Below are 8,242 nucleotides of genomic sequence, written 5' to 3'. Positions count from 1 at the left end.
AAACAACTTGTGACCTAGGATTTGTTTCCATGGCTGTAATACCACAAAAAGACCCATGTTGTCCTGAATTTGAATGCAGTAAGTATTAAAAATACATTTATAAATACCACTCCAGGCAATTACATTTGCACTTCCGTTAATATCTAAGGACGTTCTTAATGTATCACAATAACAACAAAATATTTCTTAAATTTTTCTGTCTCAATGAAAACAAAATTATTTTTGGCTAAATATGCATTGAAGCTTTGTTTTAAAAAAAACCATGTTATTTTCATTTAACTTTAATAAGAGAATGGGTGGGAGAGCAGAATAGTATTTTGAACATTCACTGGTCTATGTAGCTCAACTATCTGTGTACCTGTAATTATAAATGTTATCCATGCATTTTTTTCATCTTACTAATGGAACATTAGAGCACATTAACATTAGTCTAAATGCAACTAAACTAAGATGCATAAACACAAGAATAAGTCACTAAATAGCTTAACAGTCAACTACAAGACCAAGTAACAGGAAGTAATAGTACAAAGTGAATTGTAATCAGTAACTAAATTGACAGTGTATGAAAAGTAGTAATTATACTTACACTCTTGCCAGATGCTCATGAAAATAAACTAATATAACTAGGATTTTTTATTTATAAACATACACTTTATATACATATATTTTATGTACATATACTTGTGCAAAAGACTAAAAAGAAAAAAGTACCCATAAATTAAGCCTGAAAAAGGAAAGTCAAAACAAAGGAACAGGCAAGTTTAAAGCTGTTCTGTGAAAGACATAGATGGGTTCTGCCATGTTGTCAGATTTACATTATATAGGAATACCTTTAGTAGGAATACCTTAGCAGGAATACCTTTTTCCACAGTATCAATCTTCCATACAAGCCATGTTCTGAAAGGTCATAAAGAATCAATAACTGAAGCATCTTTGTTTATCATGGAGGCCGAGGGTTCCCAGAGGAAACAACTAATTTAATTTGAATTGAACCAGATATTGAAAGGGCAAAAGAGGGATTTTTCAGGCATAGCTCAAGTTTGAAGCCATTCCTCTCCACCTCTTCCAGCTGATTTTAATGATGAAACTTTGCTTAAACATTCAGCTACCCTATATATGAAGTCTAAGAACATAGGGGGATTGAATTAAAGTTTTCCGTACTCTCTGTGTTACTAACAAAACCTGGTAACATCTTGAATTCTCAGGAAGACTCACAATTTGAGTTATTCTGGAATTAATTTTTTGTTTTGTTTTTTAGAACCAATACCTGATGTCTGTGTGATTAATGGAACATTGTACATGGTAAGAATGATATGGCAGTATATTGCTGGAAGTGAAAACTATATCCTTTCTACCAAAATAAGTCTTTGAGAAAGTTCTTTTCCCAGTACGTGTTTTTGGGAGTTTTTCTCTCTAGCCCTTAATTGGAAGCTGTTTGGGTATTTAGAGTCAAAATCAAATTTGTCACAGAAGTCTTCCTCACAGAGTAGTATTAAAAGAAGAGCGTACCATTTTTAATGATGTACTTTCTTTTTAAGCTTCCTCTCACTGACTTTGCCAGACAATCTGATGAATAGCCCAAACTCAATTGCTCTTTGAAATAAGCCCAGAAAACCTTAAAAAACCAAAGCTAACATTTTTGATTTGATACCAAACCCTTTTGCTAAAATTGGTAGTTAGGTCTTTTACTCATAATTTAAATATTAGCACTGGAGTCTTTGGGGATACATTTCAGAAAGACTAAAACCCATATGTAAATTTAGATCTCTGCTTAGGTATCTGCATATGTAAAGGCCTATTTTAGTCCCTGCTTTTAAATTATAATTGTTTTACGACCACTGAAGATAACTGATAGAGGAAAAATATTCTTAAATGGAGCATTGAAAAGCTGGTAAATAATTAGACAGTACAAACCAATCTTAATTTAATGTAATAATTTACTGCTCCCTTTTACATTGCTTCGTTTAGTTTCTCTTAATATGAGCTTTCCTGCAAGGCATGAAGCCAAAAAATTTCTATGTTCAAAGAATTTGAGAACTGTCATACTTGCGTACCTCAATGGTTCTCAGCAATGCTTTCAACTCTGCCTTTATATTACACAGAAACTGTTGGCATTTGAATATTTTTTGGGTTTTTTTTTTTTCTGTCTTGCAGGTTGGAAAGTCAGTAGTAATCGATTCATGTAAGAAGTGTACCTGCAGTTCTGAGAAGGATCCAGAGACTAATGCAAACATTATGCATTGTGAAACAGTTCAGTGTGAGACATCTTGCCCACTGGTGAGTTCAGGTTCTCTAGGCTGCCCAGTCAGCTAGACTAGAATTCTCCATCACCAATTCAACATACTTTCTCTTTCATCTCTTTCTGAGTAGGGTTACCAATACATGATTGAGGAAGGAGAGTGCTGTGGGAAGTGTATTGAAGTAGCTTGCAAAGTCAAACTCAGTAACAACACTGTTCATGTCCTCAATGTAAGTATTCTTTTCGTCCTCAATGTAAGTACTGTTTTCATTTTCAGATCTATCTGTTAGCCCATACAAGTTAGAACAGCTAAGAGTCAACTCATGTCCCTTACTGGTAAAAATAAAATACTGAAATTACTTCAAAAAACAATGTATCACCTTTCTGTGTTGAACAATATTTGGTATCAAATTCTTGATTTTTGTGGCTAATGGAGCAATGGTTTCTAATTTATGGTCTAAGTGTTCAGAGCCAGGATTTAAACTTTCAAGCTAGCTACAGTTTGTAGAATTTCATTTTTGCCAGTTGAAAGAAGTTCAGAAGCATCTGAGAATCTTTGAGGACTGAGAACTTAATTAGCTCAGACATACTTGATCACAATGAAAAGAAAACAACTTTTGCTTTTATTGTGTTATCTTAGGTTAATGAGATCCTGCCACTCGATCAGTGCAGCCACTACAAATGTGAAAAAATTGAAGATCAGTTTGTTGCAGTCCAAACGAAAAGAGTATGCCCTGAGCATGACCCTGAAGAGTGTGATCCTGTAAGTTTTTATCAGTCTTTCATTGACTCAATTCAGTTTAAATGAACAAGGAGGGACGAGGAAGAATACAACAAATCACTTCCACTGAAGTTGCAGCAATGCCTTAAGAATGAAACTAGGCTTGCTCCATGATTAATAATAAGAAAAGCATAGTATTTTCTTATGAGGCTACAAGTATTGAAGACTCCTGTGGCGAGGACAGTAAGTCATCCATTGTTTCATTCAGGGTTCATCCCAGAGAAGCCTTCTGCCCAGTATCAGTAGTGCTAACTAATATACTTACTCATGATTGTCAACCATGTACTAATACAAATCCTCCTTCTTTTACAAAGGACGAAACAGAGATTACATCTGATGGCTGCTGCAAAATATGTAAACGTAAGTAATGCTGTGTTTATGCGTTCTGCCTGAAGAGCACTCTGTTCAACCTGTAACTATTTTTGAGTGGATGGAAAGATTCTTCACTCACCCTGTTTTCACATAATTATTTAAGAAGATCTTGTGTTTTTACTGTTTATTCAAAAGAAAAACTCAATTTTTTTCCTGCTACTGAATACCACAAGTCAAATCAGCAATACTCAAGCCTCTGCATTATCTTCCAAAGGCATTTTACAGCCGAAATCAAAGAATAATCTGACAACTCCATATAAATTACACAGTACCCATCCCATCACATACTGCAGATTCTCAGTAATCAGACATCAAGCACTTTGAAACTGGTTTACGTTCCCTTAGTTCAGAACTAGAGAACTGAAGTATATTTTCTCTCTTCCCCCTTTCTTATGAAGCTAAAACCTGCAAGCCTTACACCAAGGAAACTGTGATCCGCCATGCTGACTGTGAGTCTTCTGGACCTGTTCAGGTCTCATATTGTGAAGGAACTTGTCCTAGCTCCTCAATGTAAGTTCTAAAAATTCATTTAACATCTCTTTATGTTTATATTTCATTTAATATCTCTTTATACCCATCACACAAGGGTACTGAGGGAGCTGGAGAAAGTGCTCACAAAGCTACTTTCAATAATTTGTCAACAGTCTGGTTAACTATGGAGGTCCCAGTTGGCTGCAGGCCAGCAAATGAGATGCTCATCTACAGTAAAGTTTGGAGAGAGGATCCAGGCAAGTACAGGCCTGTCAGCCTGACCTTGGTGCCAGGGAAGGACATAGAGCAGATTATCTTGAGTGCGATCATGGAGTACATACAGGGTAATAAGGGGATCAGGCCCAGCCGGGATGGGTTTGGGAAAGGCAGCTGCTGCTTGACCAATCTGATCTCCTTCTAGGACAGGGTGACCCACTTAGGGGATGAGGAAAAGGCTGTGGATATTGTCTACCCAGACTTGTATAAAGTTTTTTACAGCACTTCCCACAGCATTCTCCTGGAGAAGCTGGGAGCTCATAGCTTGGACAGGTGAACTGTTCACTGCATAAAAAATTGTTCATGGCCTGGATGGCCAGGTCCAGAGGGTGATGTTGAGTGGAGTTACCTCCAGCTGGGGAATGGTCACCAGTGATGTTTCCTGGGGCTCAGTGTTGCAGCTGGTCCTGTTGTATATATTTATCAATAATTGTGTGAGGTTCAATGAGGCTTAGTGCTGTGTCCTGCCCTTGGGCCACAACCATCCCAGACAGCTGGGGCAGAGGGGCTGGGAAGCTGCCTTGTGGAAAAGGACCTGGGGATGTTGGTGACAGCAGCTGAGCATGAGCCCATGTGTGCTCAGGTGGCCAAGACAACCAAGAACATCCCGGCCTGGATCAGCAACAGTATGGCCAGCAGGACCAGGACAATGTACTTGGCCATAGTGAGGCCACACCTCGAGTCCTGTGTCCAGTTCTGGGCCTCTCACTGAAGGAAAGACATTGAGGTACTGAAGGTCTGTTCCAACCTACACGGTTCTATGATTGTAGAACAGCAACAAAGTTAATGTATTTATATGATTCCACTGAATTGAACTGGATTCAATGTAAGCAAGAACAGTTTTACTATTGAAGACAATGAAAATCACTTTCATAAGTGTGTGTGACAAGGAGGAAAAGAGGATTAAAAAAAAAAAAACAACCCAAAAGCAAACCAAACACTCACAAAAAGCACTGAGGGGGTTTTCTGAGTGTTTTTAACAAGATGCATTTTTTCCCCTGGCGGAACACAGGTACTCTCTTGAAGCAAACCAGATGGAACACAAGTGTGGTTGCTGCCAGGAACTCAGCACCCAAACAAGAGATGTGACCCTGACTTGCCAAAATGGAACCAGCATAAATTATACCTATCTCTATGTGGAAAACTGCCAGTGTGTGAATGCTTGCTCTTCAGAAACCACTGCAGCACCTGACTACCAATTCCAACAATCTAGAAAATATGGCTCCCAATTGCAGCAGGCTGTATCACTTGGTTCCCAATGGCAACTCAGCTGAGGATATGATCACTGGAAAAAGGGAGACCCTAAAGAAGCTGGAATCATGTCTTCCTGAAAATAAATTGTGCTCCTTCTTTAACTTTCCTTTTTCATGACTTACTTGTAAAAATAATTAAAAAAAAAGTCAATTAAATTGCAGTGTTTGGGGTTTTTTTTTAATGTTACAGTATTGAAGAATAAAAACAGATGACTGCAAAATACCTCATGTAACTTACAGAAATATGCAAGTACATGCTTTATCACAAAACCTATATTTGAGGTAAAAAAGAATTCAGGAGTCTCTAAAAAATAAAGCAGGAAAACATTGCACCTACATTGTACTTCTTGATCCTAGTGAAAGCATTATTGCATATTCTTTTTATAGACATATTAGTCCTAACACATCTCAAAAACAGGGACAAAGCTGTTTTATTTGATCACTAAAACTTTAAGTACTTTTCAGTTATTGTGACTGCTCAATACCCATCTTCTTTACCTAAATGACAGTGAGTCCAAGGAATGGCATCAGGAAGTTTTCTGACTCAGAGGGGTATATTTGTGACCAGTCTTTGGGAATACAGCCCTCTTCCTGAACTAGGTAAAATTCCTTCACCAATGTCAAAATAGCTCTTCCCACTGGCATAAAAGATGAAAAACTTTGCTCCTCTTATCTGCTCACTTCCACCTCCTTTAGTTTGTTCCTCATGCTGCATGTACTGTATGTATTTCAAATGTGCTCCAGCATACTCACACATCACGAAGCAGTGTGGAGGATCTTGCTACCATTCCATCGGTCTAACACTGCTGGGTGGCCACCAGGCTTATGTCCAGCAAGCCTGGGTTTAGCCCTTTTCCCCTTCAATCCACTTTAATGCTCTTTCAACAAGCACTGCACCCCCCTGCAAAGATCCTTCTCTCTGTCTGAGACAGGTGTACCCAGCTGTTGCCACCAAGTGTCAATGTGCTGGTTCTTCTTGTTTCTTCCCTCACCATTCCCTGCAGCTGGAAGGATAAAGAAGAACACTACTCATGCTCCTGATCCCATAGTACCCAGGTGTCCCAAGGCCCCAAAACCTCTTCTGATCGTCCTTGGCCTTCATATTGCAAACTTCATAATTGCCGACATGAGAGAGCAATAATGGATAATAATCCAAGGGCAGTACCAGAGCTGAAAGTTTCCTCATCTCATCTGTAACGCAGCCGCCAGGGAAGCAGATGACTTCCCTATGAAGTGGGGCTTGCCAGGAAATTGGACCTTCTGTTCCCCTCACTGGAGGGTTTCCTGTGCCAATACCTCATCTTTCTTTCCTTCTGGAAGCAGTTTCAACACAGTGCATAGGGGAACTTCACCTTAGTGAATCGTCCTACAGAGATGAACCATCATTTTCATCCTTTGATTTCCCCTTGCAGAGCCTTGTACCTATTAAACACGGGCACCTGGGAAGGTGGGGCAGTCGCAGAGGAGTATCCTGGCCTACCAGGCAGGAATTTGTAACCATTACCCCCTTTTATAACTACTTAAAGAATAATTTTTAAAAAAGCTTTAAGCATTTTAAATCAACTTAAATCACATTAAACTGATGACTATTACAGAGGTAACAAATTTAAACCAGAAAAACATTGTCCTGTGAGTGTTAAGTGCCTGGTAATCCATAGAGAAACATGGACCGCAGACACATGGAAAGTGTACTTCACTGGAGTTACTTTACAATTGGAGATAATTTTAAATAAATTTAATTATCCTCCATTCTCTTTCAATGGTAAATACATTAAACTTATAAAAATTCTCAACTTTTTGTACACTGAAATGTTTTAATAACATGCTCTGAGTGAACTCTTTGAATACTTCAAATAGTAGTACTTTTATAATTCTCTCATCCATGGAAACACATATGTAGCTCAGATAATTTTCAATCTACTTGCTTTCCACAAATTCACTTTTCTCATCTATATGCAGATTTTCCTTCAAAAGTTATGGTATAACCCAAGTATATCTTACAAAATTAATTATGCTTTTTGGCAAGATAGTAAAGAAAATACTTCTAAAATATACTGCTGCATGAAAATAGATTAACTTGGGTTTCTGACTAAGCTTCCTGAGGATCTAGAAGAGAAAGCTCAAGTCTTCAGTAGGCTACAACTCAAAACTGCAGAGAAGATTGCTAATATGGGTTTTCATTTTTCCTTCTTATTTTAAGAAAACACATATTTGCATTTCTCCTAGAGGCCTTGCTCACACTGATGTTCTGAAATGTTTTAATAATTCAAAATATACTGATTTCTCTTTATACCCCCACACATCATCACTGATTAACACTGAAATGAAAAAGCTAATAAAAATGCAAAAAGGTAAATAGATGCTTCAGCAGCCACAAGAACACCAACATTTGTTTGAAGTAAACTAATTTTCACTCCTCCTATTTCTCACAGCAAAATGGAGAAATTTGAAAGCAAACTGTAACCTCTGAAGATAAACTGGAATAGAAAGTGATACTCAAGGGTTAGAATAAAGCACAATTTTAACATAGTTTTATTTCATAGTAGGTACTCAATACTTTAAGGAAAAAAAGAAAAATCAGCTGTGAAAGATTCCTCCAAACTATTATTTGTTAAAAAACCCAAAACTCTTGATTAGGAGAAAAAAGCACACTATGGATGGACAGTAAATACCAAAATCTTATCTTGATAATACAGTAATACTTCAAACTAGCAGTTGCTTATTAATCACAATTATCACTGTGCATGGTGATGCTATTAAGTGAGAGAGGGCCCCAGATACCTTTGTCACCACAGTACTAGAAAGAGATGCTATGCAAACCAAATCTTTCAAATTCATTTATCATATATT

This window comes from Melospiza melodia, chromosome 6, assembly GCF_035770615.1.
Source record: "Melospiza melodia melodia isolate bMelMel2 chromosome 6, bMelMel2.pri, whole genome shotgun sequence".
NCBI classification, from domain to species: domain Eukaryota; kingdom Metazoa; phylum Chordata; class Aves; order Passeriformes; family Passerellidae; genus Melospiza; species Melospiza melodia.
This window is presented reverse-complemented; position numbering follows the sequence as displayed.